Source organism: Paroedura picta, chromosome 9 (genome assembly GCF_049243985.1).
Source record: "Paroedura picta isolate Pp20150507F chromosome 9, Ppicta_v3.0, whole genome shotgun sequence".
Lineage (NCBI taxonomy): Eukaryota > Metazoa > Chordata > Lepidosauria > Squamata > Gekkonidae > Paroedura > Paroedura picta.
In genome coordinates, this window is record NC_135377.1 from 36120915 (window position 1) to 36143171 (window position 22257).

The 22257-nt window shown below is 39.6% G+C and overlaps 1 protein-coding gene across 6 annotated transcripts in view; it reads right to left on the minus strand.

Annotated features, from left to right (window-relative positions):
• The window catches only part of FAM110B (family with sequence similarity 110 member B), an 88091-nt gene that overhangs the window by 32232 nt on the left and 33602 nt on the right, over window positions 1–22257 (minus strand). The window contains exon 1 of one of the 6 annotated variants that reach the window (XM_077352350.1): window positions 12196–12344. The exons of 4 other annotated variants lie outside the window; for them this stretch is intronic. The gene's annotated coding sequence lies outside the window, so the exon portion shown is untranslated. Of the gene's footprint in view, window positions 1–12170; window positions 12345–22257 lie in introns of those variants that run through there. One more of the 6 variants, XM_077352346.1, reaches the window with a different exon arrangement.

A 22257-nucleotide genomic window follows, 5' to 3' on the forward strand; every position in this document is an offset into this window, starting at 1 on the left:
TAATAAAGAAAAGTTGGTTCTTATATGCCATTTTTCTCTGCCCGACCATTGTGCGCATGTGTGAGCATATACTGCCCGCGTGCCTGAGCATGCTGCCGACCCCACTGCAGTTGGGGTCATGGCATCAGAGCGGTTGAGAACCACTGGTCTAGAAGCTATAGTTGCTACAAAACAGTGCAGCCAGAAAGTTGATTGGAGTGGATTATAATGACCATATATTCCAGTCTTGTTCCATCTACACTGGCTCCCCTTCTGCTTGTATTGACTCTATGTGGCTTTGGGACAGAATACCTTAAGGCAGGGGTGGTCAAACTGTGGTCCTCCAGATGTCCATGGACTACAATTCCCATGAGCCCCTGCCAGCAAATGTTGGCAGGGGCTCATGGGAATTGTAGTCCATGGACATCTGGAGGACCACAGGTTGACTACCCCTGCCTTAAGGAACACCTTCTCTTATATGAATCTATTCCAGAAATAGTGAGTAAGCAATGGCTTACTCAGGGAGGGGAAAATGTCGTGGCCTTCTTGACCCACGTACCACTTCACTAGGGATGAACAAGCACTAGAGAATGGTTGAACAATTAACAAAAGACGCAGAAGCAGCACTGGCATCAGCATTGACAGAATGAGTGAGTGAGAGCAAGTGTAAGTAGGGTGATGGTTCTGGCAGTGTTTACTGGTGGGGTGAAAAATAAAGAGTGGCTATTTTCACAGAAAACAAAATATTGAACCATTTAAAAATGCAAATAAATACATCTGAAAAGAAAATGCCACTGCACTTTGAAACATGATATACTTACTGACAGTATTTATTAATAGCGGAAGATAGTTATACAGCTACTGCTTCAAGCAAGAAAAGTTAACGTAGCAAAAACAGATGGTACAACTCCCTATACCCAAATCCAAAGATTTATAAGAAAGTGGTAATTTCTGCAGATTTCTCTTTCCCATTACAGACTCCTCACACTGTTTGTATTTTGGTCATGAGCATGCACTGGTCTTCTACCGGCTCAATTGGCTGTACTCAGAGTGGAGAAACTGATATTGTTGTACAGTTTGATAAAGCATTTAAATGATCAGCCTCAGACAGATTATAGTGTCTGCTTTTTGTGCCTACACAAGTGATTGCAGGATTAGCCAGTTACATGGCCAGATACCAAAAGCAGAGGCACTACCCCCCCCCCCCATTTTACGGGAGGTAAAATGAAAATAACAGAAAGCAGTTCTAAGATTTTCACAAATTATAGCCACGACTGAAACGGAATACTGCCTCTACACTGGCAAATAAGCTGAAATTCTTAGGTGAGACAAAAATATCCATAAGCTGTAGTGAGAAGGCAGCAATCACACAGAACTGCTTGGCAAGTTGTTAAGCTTGAGGTGGACTTAACCAGAGAACGCTGAGGGGATGTGGTCAGTGACTTGCCTTGTATACAAATGGTGGGAGTCTAAAGAAAGTACTCTTGTCAGCAATCTTGTTAGCATTTAAGTTTGCAGCATGCCTAGCCCTACGTGACTTTTTAGGGAGGGGAAAATCTAGTCTAATTACTATTTTAAGGAAGACAAATCATGGGAAAAAATTCTCATTCTGTCACAGGGAAGAAAAAACAACAACACTGGATGCTCCCATTTTTGAAGAATTTGCTTCCTTTAAAATTGCCAGGTAATTGTTTGCTTCTCCCTGTCAGTATGAAAAGTCAGTAGAGTTTCAATTCTGGCAGAGATCTAGCAGGCCCTTCCTTCAGCCAGGGATTTGGGGGGACAGAGAGGGCTGATGAACACTTGACCAGAACCACTTCCTGCAACTTAAGGCCATGTGAGCTGGTATCTACAATCTTTAAAACACATCTTGGAATGCTGGGCAGTTATCCACAGTAATAAGTATCCAAACCCATCACACTTTTAATTAAGAGATTGTTTCTTATAATTCTTCCACATTGAAATGATATTAGGTCTTAGGAAATGTACTGAAAGCACCCAAGATCCAGAAATCCTAGTGATCGGAGCCAGTCTGGTTAGGAGCGTAGACTTCTAATCTGGTGAGACAGGTTTGATTCCCCACTCCCCCACATGCAGCCAGCTAGGTGACCTTGGGTTCGCCACAGCACTGATAAAACTGTTCTGACCAAGCAGTAATATCAGGGCTCTCTCAGCCTCACCTACCTCACAGGGAGTCTGGTGTGAGGAGAGGAAAGAGAACGCAATTGTAAGCTACTTTGAGACTCCCTCTGTTAGAGAAAAGTGACGTGAGAACCAGCTCTTCTTCTTCTTCAGCCTCTTTGCTTCCCTGAAACTGCTTTCCATATCACTGGATACATTCTAAATTATGGACCAAAAATGTGGGAGGCTTGTTGTACAACGTAATCGGTGAAAAATGGCTACGGCTCATTTTTTTTTTAAAGGAACTATATTTTAAAGTTATCTGAAATCCACTCTTAGTCCTAGTCTGCCAATGATTGCTTAATTGCCTGAGAACTAAACACCCCCAAATATCAAGGGAAGTTGGGTAAGCTCCAGAAAGCTATAGTCTCTGGAAAAAGAAAAGCACACACCAAAAGTGACGTAGAATCCAAAAACTATTAAGACTCATTCCCTACTGTCTACTTTATTAAAATAATTATGTATGTATTTATTTAATTCTTATACTGCACTTCCAAAAGGCTCAGGGCAGTTTACATCATAATACAACAGTATAATATAATCACTGATAAAACATAATCAAAATTTAACATGTCTAAAATTAAATAATTAAAACATTTAAGATAAGTTAAAACTGTAACTACAGTTCTATTCCCTTAAGACCTAGAAGCCACTGAATTCTTTCAGCTGGTGGGGAGAGTGGCTAAACTCTGTTATATTTCAAATATTTTGGGCGGTGCATTCATTGCAATACATGCAATAATAAGGAAACACCCCATTTTAAATTTTGGGCAGCCGTTGGAAGGTTATTTTAATTCCATTTTTCCCCTTTTTGTTATAAGTTGTTAACAGTTTGATTAAATTTTCCATAATTGATTTTTTACAGAGAGCTAATGACCGATAGCTAGACATCTTTCATTAAATGACTGATACTTTCCAATAAATTTTATGACTTTACAATTTCTTCTGGTACGTATTAGCCTGTATTGTGTAGAATGACTGTATATTTTAAAATCTCTTACAGTTCTTATTTTTGAGCTTTTATTGGCTGCTATACTTTGAATACGGCCCTATAAGGGCCGAAATGCATCCGTCTATTGGTTCGCATAGTGCACAGAATGCTGGTTTGCCTATGAGCTGGATAGATGTTTTTAATTCCTAAAGTTGTTTTTAGAAATTGTACACAATAAAAGAAATATAATTTTAAGCTTCCACTCCTGTGGTGATCCAAAGCAGCTTACATGCTCCATTTTATCCTCACAACAACTTGTGTGATTGATTCATCTGAGAATGTATCACTGGCCCAAGGTGAACAAGTAAACTTCCATGGTAGAGTGCTCCCAGGATGATACTGTGTTGCTGGACACAATCCATGGCTGCAATAGCCATTTTACTTCAGGATTTCTGTTGTTTTAAAAATGCTGCATAGCCCAATCCTGCTTAGCACTGTCCCATGAGGGTAGGGATTCCTGTCTCCCACCCATGCTATTTTCATATGGCGTTATGTAATCTACCTTGAGTCTCTGTGAGAAATATGGATTATAATATACATAAATAAATTTGTTGGATGCTTTCTGTGTGACACTAACACATTTTTTTTTACTGCTTTCCAGTTTTAAGCTGATGGTTGAATCCTTATCCCATCCTTCTTGTTGTTTTGGTTCTGGCAATATTACAATGGATGTTGTTTTTAGTTTTTGCTTCTACTTCATTTAAATTTAGCTGTATCGCTCAGGAGTTCTCAACATGGTGTCCACTAACACCTTTTCTGGTTGCCTGCTAAGTAGTTTCAGGAAGAAGGTGGGGGCCAATGGGTCTTTTGGCCTGCAAGGCTTCTGATTGATTCTACAGATTTCTTAAAAATATTGCTTTGGTAGTAGCTGCCAACACAACACAAGGATATTCAGTGTGAGTCAAGATGAATTGCGAGATACCTTGAATAAAACTACCTTGAATAAAACTTTGTTGGTCTTAAAGGTGCCACTGGACTCAAACTTTGTCATACATAATTTATTACAATCCAGAATCTGGCATAAAAAACAACAACACAGATTGGATTCATAAGCAGGTATTCAATACAGAATGCCTACAGCTAATGATAAAAATAAAAGAATTATTGATTGTTTCCTTATTGGGCACACCAATATGCAAAACCTTGCTACTTTTAAGGTAGTTAAATAAAAATAATTGGATTTGCCCAAGTATTTGGCATACTATAAATATTCCAAATGTTCTTATAAAATGGACAGCATATGACATATTTGATTGCTTCTGTCATACCATACTGCCAGAGAAGTAGGATAACTCAGAGTAAGCCACAAAGCTCACACTCAGACACCCAAAGCATTTCATTATTTGCAAACACTCCAGAAAAAGCTACTACATGGGTAAATAACAGCACCTACAATTACAGCCCCCCTTCAAGGATCGCTGCCTTGTTGTGGCAAGGGGGCTTGCGTAGTTCAGTGAAGCTATGAGCTATGCCGTGCAGGGCCACCCAAGACGGACAGGTCATAGCTGAGAGCTCTGACAAAAGGTGATCCACTGGAGAAGGAAATGGCAAACCACTCCAGTATCTTTGCCATGAAAACTCTATGGACAGTTCCAATAGGCATAACGATATGACGCCGGAAGATGAGCCCCTCAGGTCGGAAGGTGTCCAATATGCTACTGGGGATGAGCAGACGGCTAGTACGAGTAGCGCCAGAATGAATGAAGCGGCTGGGCCAAAGCCGAAAGGACGCTCAGTTGTGGAAGTAACTGGTGGCGAAAAGACAGTCCGATGCTGTAAAGATTTTTATTCCATAGGAACCTGGAACGTCAGATCCATGAATCAAGGCAAGCTGGACGTGGTTAAACAAGAAATGAGAAGACTGAACATCGACATTTTAGGAATCAGTGAACTAAAATGGACAGGAATGGGTGAATTTAATTCAGATGACCATCAGGTATACTACTGTGGACAAGAATCTCGCAGAAGAAATGGAGTAGCCTTCATAATCAATAAGAGAGTAGGAAAAGCAGTCTTGGGATACAATCCCCAAAATGACAGAATGATCTCATTACGAATCCAAGGCAAACCATTCAACATCACAGTGATCCAGGTCTACGCCCCAACCACTGCTGCTGAAGAGGATGAAGTTGATCAGTTCTATGAAGCCCTACAACACCTTCTAGAAGCAACGCCCAAAAATGATGTGCTTATCATCATGGGGGATTGGAATGCTAAAGTAGGAAGCCAAAAGATAACCGGGATAACAGGCAAGTTTGGCCTTGGAGTACAAAATGAAGCAGGGCACAGGCTGGTAGAATTTTGTCAAGAGAATACAATGGTCATAGCAAACACTCTTTTCCAGCAACCCAAGAGACGACTCTACACATGGACATCACCAGATGGTCAACACAGAAATCAGATTGACTATGTGCTCTGCAGCCAAAGATGGAAAAGTTCTATCCAGTCAATAAAAACAAGACCAGGAGCTGATTGTGGTTCAGATCATGAGCTTCTTGTTGCAAAATTTAGGCTTAAATTGAAGAAAGTAGGGAAAAGCACTAGGCCACTCAGGTATGAACTAAATCATATCCCCGACGAATACACAGTGGAGGTGACAAATAGATTTAAGGAATTAGATCTGATAGACAGAGTGCCTGAAGAACTATGGACGGAGGTTCGCAACATTGTACAAGAGGTAGCAACTAAAACCATCCCAAAGAAAAAGAAATGCAAGAAATCAAAATGGCTGTCTGAGGAAGCTTTACAAATAGCTAAGGAGAGAAGGGAAGTGAAAGGCAAGGGAGAAAGAGAAAGATACACCCAATTGAATGCAGAATTCCAGAGAAAAGCTAGAAGAGATAAGAATGCCTTCTTAAATGAACAGTGCAAGCAAATAGAAGAAAACAATAGAATGGGGAGGACCAAAGATCTTTTCAAGAAAATTGGAGATATGAAGAGAACGTTTCATGCAAAGATGGGTATGATAAGGGACCAAAATGGTAGGGACCTCACAGAAGCAGAAGAGATCAAACAAAGGTGGCAAAATTATACAGAAGAACTATACAAGAGCGAGCTTAACATCCCTGATGACCACAATGGGGTAGTTACTGACCTGGAGCCAGACATCCTGGAATGTGAAGTCAAATGGGCCTTAGGAAGTCTGAGCAACAATAAAGCTAGTGGTAGTGACAGCATTCCAGTTGAACTATTCAAAATCTTAAAGGACGATGCAGTAAAAGTGCTACACTCAATATGCCAGCAAATTTGGAAAACTCAACAATGGCCACAGGATTGGAAAAGGTCAGTTTACATTCCAATCCCAAAGAAGGGCAATGCCAAAGAATGTTCAAACTACCGCACCATTGCACTAATTTCTCATGCTAGCAAAGTTATGCTCAAAATCCTACAAGCTAGGCTCCAGCAATATGTGGACCGAGAACTTCCAGAAGTACAGGCAGGATTTCGAAGAGGCAGAGGAACTAGAGATCAAATTGCCAACATACGCTGGATCATGGAGAAAGCTAGGGAGTACCAGAAGAACGTCTACTTCTGCTTCATTGACTATGCTAAAGCCTTTGATTGTGTGGAGCACAACAAATTGTGGCAAGTTCTTAAAGAGATGGGAATACCAGAGCATCTTATTTGTCTCTTGAGAAATTTATATGCAGGTCAAGAAGCAACAGTGAGAACTGAACATGGAATCACTGACTGGTTCAAAATTGAGAAAGGAGTTCGGCAAGGCTGTATACTGTCGCCTTGCCTATTTAACTTGTATGCAGAGCACATCATGAGAAATGCGGGATTAGAGGAGTCACAAATTGGGATCAAGATTTCAGGGAGAAATATCAACAACCTCAGATATGCAGATGATACCACTCTAATGGCAGAATGTGAAGAGGAACTAAAGAGCCTGTTGATGCGGGTGAAGGAGGAGAGTGCAAAAGTTGGCTTGAAACTCAACATCAAGAAAACAAAGATCATGGCATCCGGCCCTCTCAATTCCTGGCAAATAGAAGGGGAAGAAATGGAGATAGTGACAGATTTTATTTTCCTGGGCTCCAAGATCACTGCAGATGGGGACTGCAGCAAAGAAATTAAAAGACGCTTGCTCCTGGGGAGGAAAGCTATGGCAAATCTAGACAGCATCCTAAAAAGCAGAGACATCACCCTGCCAACAAAAGTGCGTTTAGTCAAGGCTATGGTCTTCCCAGTTGTAATGTATGGCTGCGAAAGTTGGACCATAAGGAAGGCCGAGCGTCAAAGAATTGAGGCTTTTGAACTCTGGTGCTGGAGAAGACTCTTGCGAGTCCCTTGGACTGCAAGGCGAACAAACCAGTCAGTCCTCGAGGAGATCAGCCCTGACTGCTCTTTAGAAGGCCAGATCCTGAAGATGAAACTCAAATATTTTGGCCACCTCATGAGAAGGAAGGACTCCCTGGAGAAGAGCCTAATGCTGGGAGAGATCGAGGGCAAAAGAAGAAGGGGACGACAGAGAATGAGGTGGATGGATGGAGTCACTGAAGCAGTAGGTGCAAACTTAAATGGACTCCGGGGAATGGTAGAGGACAGGAAGGCCTGGAGGATCATTGTCCATGGGGTCGCAATGGGTCGGACACGACTTCGCACATAACAACAACAACAATTACAGCACTGTTTTCTTCCCATACATAGAAGCTCTCTTAGCAACACCGGAAACAGAAGAGGAAGTCAAATAGTTCAATTTTTATACCACATTTTCTCAGACTATGCAAAATCTAAAATCACAGAGTTTTTACTGAAAGCAATGATGAATGAGGATTATAGTTAGGCATCAAAGTGATGCATTCCTTTCCTCAAGGTATGTACACTGCTGATGAGGATTCTATATTATTCACTGTTATTCAGATGACAGCTATAGACCTTAACAATAATGCCACTACTACTGCCAAAGAGATCAACCTTGAAGCAGAGGGTTTTAAGAGATAAGTGACTGATGTTTTGTATTATTTTGGAAGGTCCTAATAATAAAAGTATTAGGAAATTAGTTGTGGGGGATTTGTGGGTTGTTTTTTGGTATGAGAGGGGATAGGCCAAGCAAGCAGAAGTCAGAACTGCATATGCAATCATGTTGTGCAAACCACAAAGTTATTGAACTTCTCCATAGTGCTTCAAGTTAAAAAGCAAGGCATTTCATATATTAACAGTCTTCAAACACCTGAGGGGCAAAGAATCTTAACGGGGGGTGGGGATAGCAGGTTTCAAATTAACTTCTGTGGACACAAGTTGGCATTTTACAATTCAATCAAACATATGTCACATTTGGAAGAGGAAAACAAAAACTCCAGCGCATTTGTCTTAAGTGAATCCCATAACACAAATGCTTTAGTAATTTCTTAAGTCTTTGTGATTATTTTCACTTTTACACAAATCCTTATACTGCATCAGCCTATTGTTCCATCAAGGTCAGTATTGTCTACTTGGATTGGCAGCAGCTCTCCAGGGTCTCAGGTGGAGGTCTTTCACATCACCCATAACCTGGAGGATCATTGTCCATGGGGTCGCGATGGTTCAGACACAACTTTGCAACTAACAACAACAACATGACCTGATTGTTTCAATGGGAGATGCCATGGCTGCTCCCTTACATATAACATTTCTCATTACTGGAATAAAAGAAAACTGAAGCATAAACTCCCTTTTTTAGACCTGTAATAATTCCCTCACTTAAATTTTTTTTTCAAAATTTCTTGCAAAAAACAGAGTGGGAAAAGACTTAAAATACAGCCATTAATAAGATTTCTTTTTTTAAAGGAAAGGGGGTAAAACACACACATGAAGACAAAGCAACAGTAGTTGCAAATCTTGCTTTTTTAAGCAAAACTGTAAAAAATATTGTTGGACAAATCCAAGCCTGCCTACAAAATACCTGCTTCAATTTAGCTGTACTTTTCATAAAACCAACCAATGACAAACAACATTCAACAGTCATAATAGGTAAGTGAATTGAAACAACTAAAAAAAAAAAATTATGGAACACTCTGGAGTTGTGATGACTTTTAGAAGTACAGACTACTCCAAGTCTGGTACCATCATGTTAAGGTCCATGTAGCACCCAAGACCTGACATGAAGCATTCTTTAACTATCTTGTTTACCTCTTCTCCCTTTGCAGTCCTTGCAGTACAGGTCTCGACTAGCTGTTTTTCATTCAGCCAGACCTTGGATGAGAACAAGCACTACCAGACATAGTGTTCTTTATATTGCCAACACTGGGAACACAGGACACACTTTGTCTTAACCTAGGGTCACTGTCACAAGGACAATATCTGACCAGCGCCAGTAAAACAATTTTGCAATAGTCAAGCATATATGTTTTATGATATTAGGACAACAGTGTAATATAAAGCTTTCATTTGTGGGTACATTCTGATTTAATATGCAATTTAAGGAAAGATGTAGGAAAATTTACTTTAAGTCAAAATTTTTAAAACAGATATTTTTGTCAGAAACTATTAGCTGTATTTATAAGTTTACAGAAGAACAAAAGAGCTCTTTTTCAGCAAAATATGTTAATTACAAAACCTTGATATATTATGAGCTCTTGTATGCTTCCTTTTAGAAGATGCCCTAACGGGAAAGTGGGTCATAAGACCCTTAATATGAGTCACTCAAAGCACCTTATACTTTATGAAGCTGGAATTATATGCTTCGAAGTCTAGATCTGATCACACAAAACTACTGCTTGAGCAGAGGTTATTTAAAAATTATTATTTATTTATCATATGGAATGTATATAGTATAGTCAGGCTATCCTAGGATTGTTTTGCAGTCAGGCAAGAGACATTTGAAGGTGGTTTGCCATTAACTCTCTCCGCGTCATGACCTTAGTGTTCACTGAAGGTCTCCCATTCAAATTCTAGTCAGGGTCAACCCTGCTTCTCAGCTGAGATCTGATGAGATTTCACCTGGGCTATCCTGGTCAGGTCTTGAATTAAACCACCTAGAGTTTTCATATGAGCAGCGGTTAACATCCCCTAAACACCTGCAGTATACTGCCACAGCAGAAAGGAGAGCACAAGGTTCTGTTTTCCTTCAACAGAGACAATAGAAATAGGCTTATTTTGCAAATTAAAAATATGGTCAATTATCACTGCTTATAGCTGGATGGCAAAGCTTGCATGATTGTGACTCTGCTCCCATTCTCTCCATTCATCACTGTCCTAGATTCAACTGTTGCTATGCAGGAAGAATCTTCTATGACTACAACTTCAAGCAGACTCACACAAGCATTTCCCATTGTGCACAGGTTCATATCTCAGGTCTGCACTGGCAAAGCAAATAAGTTCTGGAAATACATGGTTGAAATTTCTTTAAGACAACTAGGTACATACCTGAAATATTTATGTAGCATTTCCCCTACATGTTCTAAGCACTATGGCAGCAGTCTTTTAATAACCATACAGCGTAAACAGCAGTAGATATCTATGTTGTATTTTGGAGTTGGGAGAATGTGGGTTGGGGTGAGAATCTAAAGCCTAAAGTTCATAACTGGCCAGAGATTCAATCTCACATTTGGATGCCATGTGAGCCACTGGTTCTTTAAACATCACAAGTATCAATACCGTTTATAGAAAATAAACCAAGGGTGAAAGAAAAAGCTGGAGATTTATTTGATAAATAGCTATTTGCTCTTGTTCCTTTCTATTTGCTCAGTAATCGTTATTTGAAATGTGCAAAGTTCACAAAACAACCAAAATCCAGTTGTAAGGATTTAAGGCAGTTAGCAATGCTTCCATAAAATTTTACTTTGTGATTGCTACTCAGAACTTCATTAAAGGGGGAAAGCGACAGATTAGAAGAGAAAACACGTGAAACTAAAGTAATCAAAATCTATCACTCCCATTACCACTCAAGGGAAGCAAGCTTCCCATCACCTAGACGCATGGTGGCTTTGTGCCAGCTAGACAACCAGTAACCTAATGGATGTTTATATACCCCTTAACAGTCCAAACAAACCAACTGCACAACAGAACCCCTTCTGGAAGAGCTCCATTGACATAAACATCAACATGTAAAAGTTCCCATGCACTTCATGCAAGAGGAGATCCCCCTGTATTGCTCCCAGACACATCCTTCACCAAGTGTGGGAATCATCAAGGCAGAGCTCTGTGCAGCAGCTTCATGCTTTTCCTGTTCTTTTAATCATCAACTTGAACAGCAAATATGCCCTTAACAGCACAGTTTTGAATAAGTTCAGATCAGATGCTATGTGAATCTGAGAAGGTAAAGAGAGCAAAACAGAAACATCCAGTTCTGAAAACATTTCACAGACCCATCATCCCCTTCCCCCCCTCCAAGGTTTGTCCAAGGTATTCATGCATCGTATATATCATTCATTCCACTGTAGGTAGGGCAAATTCTTTAAAAACAAAGACATTAGAGCCCACTATTTGCCTCTTTTGGAACAATGAGTGTGCAACGATGGGTATCCTGCAATAGAGAGGGGATAATGGTTGTTGCTTTTAATAGCAAATTCAAAGAATCGAACAAAGAATCCATCCAAATATGAAGCCTTCAAGCCAGACAATGGAGCGTATTAATCTAAATTCCTCTTTCGGTGTAGAAATATGCAAGCAGTTAATTCTCTGGCCAAATTAAAAAGCATCTCTCAGACTGTAACTGCTTATTATCTAGATTCCCCCCCCCCTTTCCATTAAGAGGAAGCGTCATACATGCTCCAATTCAATTGTTCAGACTCCCCCCTGCCCGCCCCAAAATTAATGCGCTGCTTTCACCACAACAAAAAGAGAATTGAGGGCAGTTATTTACATGCCAGGCTCCTGATTTCACATGAGAGCAATTTCCTCATGCAATGTACATTATATTTCCAGGCTAAATCTTTACTATAATGATGTGTTCTGTAATGTGATGACTATCTCTCCGGACTAGACACGATATCAACAAAAGCAAGATCAAATTAAACAGATGACATGATTAACTGTATTCATTTCATGCATGAACGTGTTTTATGGGGGGAGATAAAGACTTGAAAGTAATTACCATGAACTGAAACTCCTTCACTGACCTCTGCTTGCAGCCAGCAGTTGTTAAGAGCTGATAGGTTTATAACAAAGAGCAATGCCTCTTGTCTGTGGGCTTTTCTTTTATGCTACAGGAGAAGCAGAGCTCTTCCACCGTTGCATGAACACTGTACCTCTGTATCTATGTCTCTAATGCAGCATAAAGATAACTGTGGAAACCTATCAAATTGGCAAGTGCAGCGCCAGCAGCCAATGGGAGAGAGGCACATGCAGAATCTAGCACATGCTCTCTGAAGCTCGGATACTGTCACTGCTGTTTAGCCGGCTGCTAATCTAATTATAGCAGTTTGCTAGCACAGTACTATGAAAGCAGAGCACATGACCAAGAAGGAAAAAAAAAATCAAACATCACAAAGAAGGTAGATGCAAAAAAGGAAAGTGTTTTGAGGTTTTTGTTTTAAGAATTTAAATGCAACATTCAATTTTATTCAATTTATTTAAATATTCTTGGTATCTGAAATAGCGGGCAATTTCAAAATCTTTCCAATCTAACATTTAAGCCTCAACCTTTCTACATTTATATGTAGTGCGACCATTTTCCTCGGCTCTGCAGTTAACACAGACTGAATAATTCTAATTCTGATTCAGTTCTTCAATGGAATCAGAAAATATGTACAAACTTTTAGTACATGGCTACTCCAGAAGAAGTTAATTAGGCTACTTGAACTATATTGCTTGAGTATTTTCACAGAGTTAAAACTGCTAAACAACTTCAGTTTAATTTTTCCTTTTGTTATGATTATGAACTTAGAAATAATTTTTCCAGAAGCTAGAGGTCTGGCTCAGATTGCCAACCCTATCCAGAACAATTGAAGAGAACTCAGAGGAGAAAAATTAGTCCTTGTTGCGAATAAGAAATTAAACCTGCCACCTTCGAAGCACTTGGGTGCATGCAAGAAACTTAGTGGAAGAGCATAGATGGACAATACAATAACTGAAGGGTGAGGGAGAAGGCTCACCAGATTCTGGGGGAAGTTTTCTTTTTTAGCCACAGAACCAAAAGTATAGCAGTGGAAAGCTGGTAATGTCTTGGATGCAACTTAGGTTCCCTCTCAAATCAATACACCAAGCTTCATTCTTTCTCCCTGTCCATATCCCTGTAGGTCAACTGAAGGGACAGTATTCATTGCTGTATACAGGCTTAGGAGGTTACATCAGAAAAATAGGATAAAAGAGATTCCCTCTTGTTTCCAGTTTCCATTGGAAAGGAGGGGTTTAGTGGTAGTGATGGCACACACAAGAGTTGGCTGTTTTATATTTTGCAAGGAGCAATTAGCTCAAATGATATATTGCTCACTTAGCATGCAAGGCAACGGGATCAATGCCCATATTTTGGAGTGGAGAGGCCATGATTCAGTAGCAGAGTACCAGATTCACCTGCAAAAGGTCCCAGGTTCATTTCCTCAGTAACTCCATTTTAACGGATTTGGAAGTAGATGATACGAAAAGCCTCTAAGGGAAACCTTGGTAAGCTACTACCAGTTAAGAGTATACAAGACTATACAAGGCAAAAATGGCATCCATTCCATGATAAATTTAGGGTTTGAACCCAAGTTTCTAAATTTAGTTTTCTCACTATTGAATCACCCATAACCCAAATTAAAGAGATAGCACATTAACAGATTTCTGCATTAATTATAAATATTATATATTTCCATGTATTATTATAGTCATGTGTCTAATCCTACATACTGTTTAACAAATTCAAGTTCCACCAAAATCAATCAGATATAAGCATGCTTATTTTTGTACTGGATTGAACCCACTCACTACAATGCAGAGAAATTAAGCACATTGGAGTACAATTTATTTCAATAGTCCTCAAGCACATTACGCTGTCTGCTCTGAGTGGCAATATTTCTCCAAGGTATCACAAGACAAAAGTCCTTCTAAGCACCTGCTTGTTTAGATTCTCCAACCTTCTGCATTCTGACTGCGATCAAATAATAGCAGGGGTTGTGTCACTGGTCAACTGATCAAATAGACATGCATAAATTCTCAAATTAGCCTGAATGAAATTCTTCCAGTGCCTGTTCACCAAGATCAGCAGATCTAAAGTGGCTGTTATTCACTAAATAATGATTAAAATGGTAAGCTGCCTCTATTTTATGTGCAGACATGAATTTAAAATTAAATGGATGAACAAGCTAGATGATTAGTGCCTGAACTAGAGGGGCTTTCCCCCGATTTTGTTATCAATATACACTAAACCAAGAGATACTTTTCTACTTCACGCATGCAATTTTAATTTTTATCTTACTGTAGCACTAGTTATGCTATGGAATCAAAAATTAGAGTTGCAATTTCTTTGAGTAACCGATATAAAGACACCTGCAGCAAAAAAAAACTAAATTAACCTATGAAATGTTAGTAACTGCATGCTGTTTTACTGAGACAGTGAAAAACTTGTGCAGAGTTGATATGATTTTTAACCGTTCAATTTCAGCAAAGATATCCCCCAAACTGAACATCACTAGAAGTGTAACTACCATTTTTTTCAAATAAATAATGAATACCTTTTTAGTTAGGATTCCATAGTTAGCTACAATTACAAAGAATGGAATGCCTTTTTTCTAATAGCACATTTTTCAAACAACAACAACCACAAACACTAACAGGGAAAGTTTAAAATCAAACAACAGGAGAACTGCATTTTTATTAAGTTACTTTAAAATTCAACATTTTAAAAATAGGCTAAGACTGAGACTCTCAATAAAACCTGAGAAAGACTGCTTACAGGGAATAGCCCATCAGCAGGTTACCTCCTTTCTCCATGGTTGAGGACAGAGGGTAGTAATCATTGAGAATCAAGAGCATCTCTGCCAACTCCAGTGTGGAGTTCTGCAGGGTGTGGTCATCTCCTCGGCATAATTTAGGATCTTTATGTGCCCTCTTGCCTGGCTGATCTACAGCTATAGGCTTGGATCCCACCAATACACAGATGTCACCTAGCTCTATCTCCTAATGGATAACCAACCAGATATCCCTCCAGACTCATTGGCTGTGGTGAGGTGGCTCAAGAGTCTGTGGTGAGGTGGCTCAAGAGTAGTCATCTGAAGCGGAACCCTTTGAAGACAGAGGTACTATGATTAGAGAGAAAAGGCCCAGAGCAGGAAATGAGTCTCCTTCGTCTGGATGGGGTGCAGTTAACAACTGTACATGCTGCCAGCAATGTGGGTGTAATTTTTTGTCTATGGAGGTTCAAAGTCACGAAAACAGCAAAGCCGGCGTTTTGCCATCTTTGCCAAGCCGAGCTACTAGTGCCCTACCTGGCCCTGGAACACCTGGCCACGGTAATCCATGTGATGGTCACATCTTTATCCTATTACTAAACACTTCCACAAATAAATGTTCCCAAAATATTTCACTGTCCTCGGTGTATCAAGGCTAGAATTTGGCAAAATACTTGTGCCTTTTGTAGTTCAGAAAGTTCAATTTGTTGCCTTTAATTTGCATAAATTTTAGTTCTTATGAAGCTTATTGTGCAAAGCTACTTCTGTGCTCAATCAAGGGGTTTTTTTTTACCCCCACATCTGTCCAACTATGGCGCCATTTCAGTACTCATCAGTTTATATTTTGAAGGAACTTCTAAACAGACACAATTTGTTCCTTTGAATAACCCGTTTATTAGTAATGTTTTTATTTCCTAAGAAAATTAGAGGATCCATTAGAAAACATGGACATGTTGGTAATTATCTATCTAGATTTCTCTAGTATAAGCACTTCTTAAACCAATCAGATCCTGCTTTATCTGCCTTCTGTATACATAGCTTCCAAATTAGAAGCAATAATATAGCAATGCTATTCATTTTAGAACAATAGATTCCAATCATTCAAAATGTGTTTTCCTAAAAGTGGACTTCTCTATTGATTAATAAAATAATTTTCTTTTGAAGCTAAACATTAACCTACTTTGTGTATTAAATTAAAGAAACGAATTATACATGTGTACACATTTAGCTAAAGTCGTCGTAAAAGCATAAAGACAATGGAAAATATCTTTTTCATAGATGTTTGTATGAACTTACAAGCATGGTCCAAAGAACTTCTTTAGGTATCTTCAAGAGTTAAGACAGGCCCAGTGGAAAGCTTGTGGGACTTTTAGCTTTTGAAAACCAGATGCACAACTAGTTTTGAGTATATCCTTAGTTTCAAAAGCATATATATGAGAAGCGGAAGGGATCTTTTTTGACTCACTTAGACTAGATGCAGTTTGCATTGGATCTCAGCTCTAGTAAAAGTCTACCATGATCAGCTTTATTTCATCCTAAACAATTTTGGTGTAGGCTGACAGAGGGAGCAGTGGTTGGACATAACTGGGATGGACACCGGCCTGAACACTGCATTGCTGAGGGAAGCGATGCAGGATCGGAGATCTTAGCGGCAGCTGCACCATTGGATTGCCAAGAGTGAGACTCGACTGAATAGCTGACAACAACAACATGCTTTTGGATAAAACTAGCCTTAAATACAACTGCAGTTCAGTTCATCTTATAAAACAAGAACATAAAGAAAATACTTCTTGATTGTCTTTCCTGCACATATCACTTCCTCATTACACGCCTGATCAATAGGCCAAGCTCCTAGAAGCTTCAGTAATTCCTTTGTAGAAATGATCTTGTTGTGATTCAAATTATGTGAAAACAATATAATTGCATGAAAAGCGGAAAGACAAATCAAACCCAAACCTTCAAGCTTACTTTATTTCTCTGTCAATTGGAACTGAACTTCTGTCTCTGAAACATCTTCATACTTTAGGGGTGGGAATGAAGGGCTTCAAGGTAGCATATCATTTACACTGAACTTAGTGCTCTTAGGCCCTCATATTTAGTAGACTTCATCCCTCAGAACAATCCCATGTCCTGGTTTAATTTCTTCAGGCAGACTTCTTATGGCTGGTATTGTAGGCCTTTTCTGTAGAGTGCCTAATACCAAATACTTCGCGCCTGCCGATTGGTCCCTCCGATTGTCTGTCCGGGGGAAGGGTCCAATCCGGACCCTTCCTCATCCCAGACACATCCCGCCCCTGAAGGCCTTACGGAATTATTTAGTCCGCAGTGCCCGCGGCGCCGCGGGCGGTGTTAAGATTATGCATTTTATACTGTTACTATTGCATTCTTAAATTTTGTAATCTGCCTCTTGTCTCAATGCAAAAGTCTGACTATAAATAAAAATAAAAGTTCTTTGCTAAGCAAGAAATACATTTCACACAGTCTTCAACAGCAATCTCTAAGAATTCAAGCATTGCCTAGAACAGCCTTTCTCAACTTTTTTACCGCTGAGAAACCCCTGAAACATTCTTCATGCTTCAAGAAACCCCAGAAGTGATGTGATCATTCAGAATATGGTTGGGAAGCATAGCTGTGTACACACCCAACCCAGTGCCCTTCTTACCCCCTCCACGTCCATCATTGGCTATTGGGGGGGGCAGATTGACATTATCATATATGGTCATATCACCCGATAAATGTTTAACAAATTTAATTTAAAATATATATAAAATATTAATAACTTCTACCCATATGGTAAACCCTTCCAGAGTCTTTAAGAAACCCTAGATTTTCCCAAAACCCTAGTTTAGAAAGCCTGATCTAGAATAACAGAAGTATCTTTTGGAATCATCTGTGTTGGAAGGACAGGCTTATTTTAGGGATATGTTTTCTGGAAGAAAGTTTGACCCTGCATTATGGATTTAGAATCTTAAATCTGTGGTAACAAATCAGTGCTAGAATTTCCTTAAATATCCATACAATGTATGCATTCTTAAACTATTTAAAATCTTTTCACTTCCTTAAAACTTCCTTAAAATAAGGAGTGGTAGAAGGAAAACCCAACATAATGATAGACAATGAAAATCTAATCGTTGTGCTAAATCACACATTGTTTGATAAGAGTATAAGGAATCAACCACTGAAGAAAAATTGTGAAAACGGAGTATATCTAGAAACCGTTTTGGTTGGTCCTTAAAAAATTACTGATATATAAAATTTATTGTACCAATTGCCTTGGAAAGGTTCTGTTTTTCTCTGTATATATGTTTTGAACCTTTCTTCCTTTTTCGTGCTAAATCTGGTGGCAGCTATAAAATAGCAGAAACATGCCTTTGAGACACATTTGTACAGGAAAGACAATTATTACAATAATAAGGGGGGAAAAGCTATGCTATGTGAGCAGCTGTTCCATGTCAACAGTACCCACAACGAGCTGTTCTCATAACATTCTCAAAAGGCGGCAACTCTCACATACCAAATACTCCACCAAACACTACCTTCATCTCCCCTGCAAGGCACCTCCTTAAATTCTTACAAACCATAACCCATAACACAAGTAACATCTTTGATACCTTTACTTGCTGAATGTACAAAAGCAAACTTTCAATAAGTTCCTAATGGAAACAAAGCAGTCAATTAAAGCTTAGCCCATAATGTCTTAGAGCTAAAAGTGCTGACTAACCCCGCCCCCCAAAACCAAGAGTCATTACTTTGGGTTTGTGGTGTATAAGTTTATATTTGAAAACAGCTGGATCTCAGTCAGCCAGTTCCCATGACAGCCCCCCCAAGCTGTATTGATTTCTGGAGGAAAAGGCTCCAGAAATCTGCTTCAGCAGAACTGCATCATTTCTAGAGATTGGCTGGAGAAGGCAAATTAAATGTCTTCCGTTAGTAACAAACAGGGAGACACACAAATCTGTTTTCATTTCTCTTGGAGTTTCCAGTTACAGAATGCTGCGTGCCAGTCTTTCACGTTTAATATGTGTAAAGGCAGTAAATTCATGCTTATGAGAAAACATTTCATACTACAGAGTTCCCAGGACTGTGATTTTTTTTCCGTAAAAAATGTGCTGTTGATTTTTGAAGTTTTCATTTAAATCATAGAAGGAAATTGAAGCAAAATCCAGCATTTCCTCTGGGGAATGAAAGATCAGGGGGAAAATCACAAACACATGAGTGGGGATGAGATACAAACACTGAAGTACTGCTCTGAGCAATAAGAAACTAGAATTTCATTTCAGGTAACAAGCAAAAAACCCTTGATCAATTATTCATAAAATATGCAGCAACAGTTAACGCTTGCTTCAGTGAAGAGAAATAAACTAGGGCAAGCCTTGCCTTGACAGCTTTAGAGTGGAATCTTTCATTTTCCTTGAATGTCTGGCAATTGTTTTATTTCATGTGTTTTTCATTAGTATCCTCCTTGCATTTTTGCAGGCCAGGGGAGAGTAGCCAAATTCATTTGCTCCAAAGAGGAATAATGTCTTAAATTTCTCCATCCTACCATTGCTTCCTCAAGTGCCTTTTCACCTTACTAGTGACTTAAAATTATGATATTGTTAAGTCCCCTCAACTCAGTACTAATGAAACCTTTGAGTAAACATAGTAGAGATTGCACTGTGTGGAGAAAATCCCTTTCATAGGGGAAACATCTTTTACACAATTTGCCTGTAGCAGTTAGTCATGTTATCAAGTTTTCCTTCCTTTTAAGAATATTATATTTTAATTTCGTTTCAACAAATTATGCACTACAGGCTTATTTTCAACCATGGTCTTTAAGGCTGCAATGCATTCTCAGGTTTAAGAATGTACAAAGAAGGAAATCCAGAAAGAGGATATTTCAATGCTGATCAAGAAAAGTGTCATGCTACTTCAGTTTCTCAATGTACCAGATATCTAGCACTGAATACTTGCTACACATCAGAGTTTTAAGAACAGCTAACAGTCAAACTCCTTGCATCATTCAATGGATGTTTTTAAATTGATGACTTAAAAACAAACACACACACACAATTCCATTCAGAAGAATGAAATTCATTTATTCAATTATTCATTCTGTAAGTGCTAAGCTGGCAACATTCCTTTTAAAATTGCCTACGTTTAACTTTGATGAACTGTGTTACTGTAGGTCACTCTAGTCATTCCTACTGCCAGTCAAATACATACAGCAGGCTACAAACCAAAGTGTTACAAGACTGGCTTAAATCCAAATGTTCCTCAATATGCTGGTATGCAGAATCGTCCAAGGCCAGTATAAGTAGCTAAACTGCTTAGACAGCTACTTGGGATCCCACCACGATCAAAGAAGATTAGAGCCATCATTAAAACAGAAATGATCACTGGAGACATGAAATCACAATGGGGAAAGGACACTTGAAAACTCAAGTTCTCAGCCTTCTACTCCCAACACCCTATGTCATTTTTAGGTTAAAAAATGTGTCCTCTAGTTCAGGGGTAGACAACCTATGGTCCTCCAGACATTCATGGACTACAATTACCATGAGCCTCTTGTGGCGCAGAGTGGTAAGGCAGCTGTCTGAAAGCTTTGCCCATGAGGCTGGGCGTTCAATCCCAGCAGCCGGCTCAAGGTTGACTCAGCCTTCCATCCTTCCGAGGTCGGTAAAATGAGTACCCAGCTTGCTGGGGGGTAAACGGTAATGACTGGGGAAGGCACTGGCAAACACTCCATATTGAGCCATGAAAACGCTAGAGGGCGTCACCCCAAGTGTCAGACATGACCCAGTGCTTGCACAGGGGATACCTTTACAATTACCATGAACCCCTGCCAGCAAATGCTGGCAGGGGCTCATGAGAATTGTAGGCCATGGACATCTGGAGGACCACAGGCTGACTACCTCTTTTCTAGTTGCTTCCTTACCCCCACTTCTCTCTTTCACAGAAGTGTGTAAGCCAGCATGGAGCCTTCAGTTGAAACAAGTTTTAAGACTGAGGGATTGCTGATAACCAGTAACAAACACTAATTTGAAAACCATCGCGGTGAATGTTACTGCACATCATTATTACAGCACAAAAGAGTTCCTGTCTGTAACCAAAACTGGCATCATCCTATAAGGTTTATTAAATATCTTTCAGATATCTTATTGTAAGAATGAATGAAGAAAAAAAAACATTTTCACATATTCTAAATCAGATGTAATTCATTGTGGGCCCAATTTTGTGTAAAGTAATAGAGAGCCAGCTAAGTGTAGTGATTAGGAATGCTGACTTCTAATCTGGTGAGCCAGGTTTGATTCCCCACTCCTCCTCCACATGAACCCAGCTGGGTGACCTTGGACTCACCACAGCACTGATAAAGCTGTTCTGACCAAGCTAATATCAGGGCTCTCTCAGCCTCACCACCCTCACAGGGTGTCTGTTGTGGGGAGAGGAAAGGGAAGGTGACTGCAAGCTACTTTGAGACGCCGTCTGGTAGAGAAAAGCATCATATAAAAACCAATTCTTCTTCTACTACTACAGGGAAGGGGGGTTCTACAGTGCTTTTCCTTCCATTAATGAGCCATCTCTAAAGCACTAAAGTCATTTCAAACAGCGCTTCTCCCACCCCCACTCCCACCCCGGCCTTTAGTGCTACTATATATGGGCACCATTGCAATGCCTTGACTCCAGACTATTCAGTGCCATAGAGATGCTATTGAGATGCCTTAAATCCAGAGTCAAGGGATCTCAATGGTGCCCCTATGGCATTGAAGAGCTATATTGCCTTAATGCTACAGTGCCCAACTTAGAATGTTACCAAAAATGTCTGTGGAAGATTACACAGTGAAGAAGAGCAGCGAAGGGAGTGATACTGTAGAAAGTGCTATGGATATTTCAAACAGCACACAAAAGAGATTCAAAAATGGGATAGAAAACAGAAGAAAGCAGTTTCCCTCAAAAGTGACTCAACCATGTGTTACTAATCTGATGCAAGGAGGTGTGTATGAACAGGTAAATAAATTCCGCTAGCAGCAAAAGCTGGATCTGTCTGAAATGGCAGAAAAAAATCCATTAGCAACTAGTTACTAAAAAATAATACAAAGGTAGTTTGAAAATTCCTAGAAATATAGCATGCGAGAGGCCTTTAAAGCTAACTACAGAGAGGCAAACTGAAGTTGGTTGTGTTTTTTGGAAAACCATAGCAACATGACTGATTAGGATGAAAGCATCGCCAAGAGAAGCAATAGTGAGAGCTGGAACAATAACTGATTGGTCCAAAGCAAGGAAAGGGTAGTGAGAGCCTCTATGATGATAGCACATGGAACTATGTAATATAAA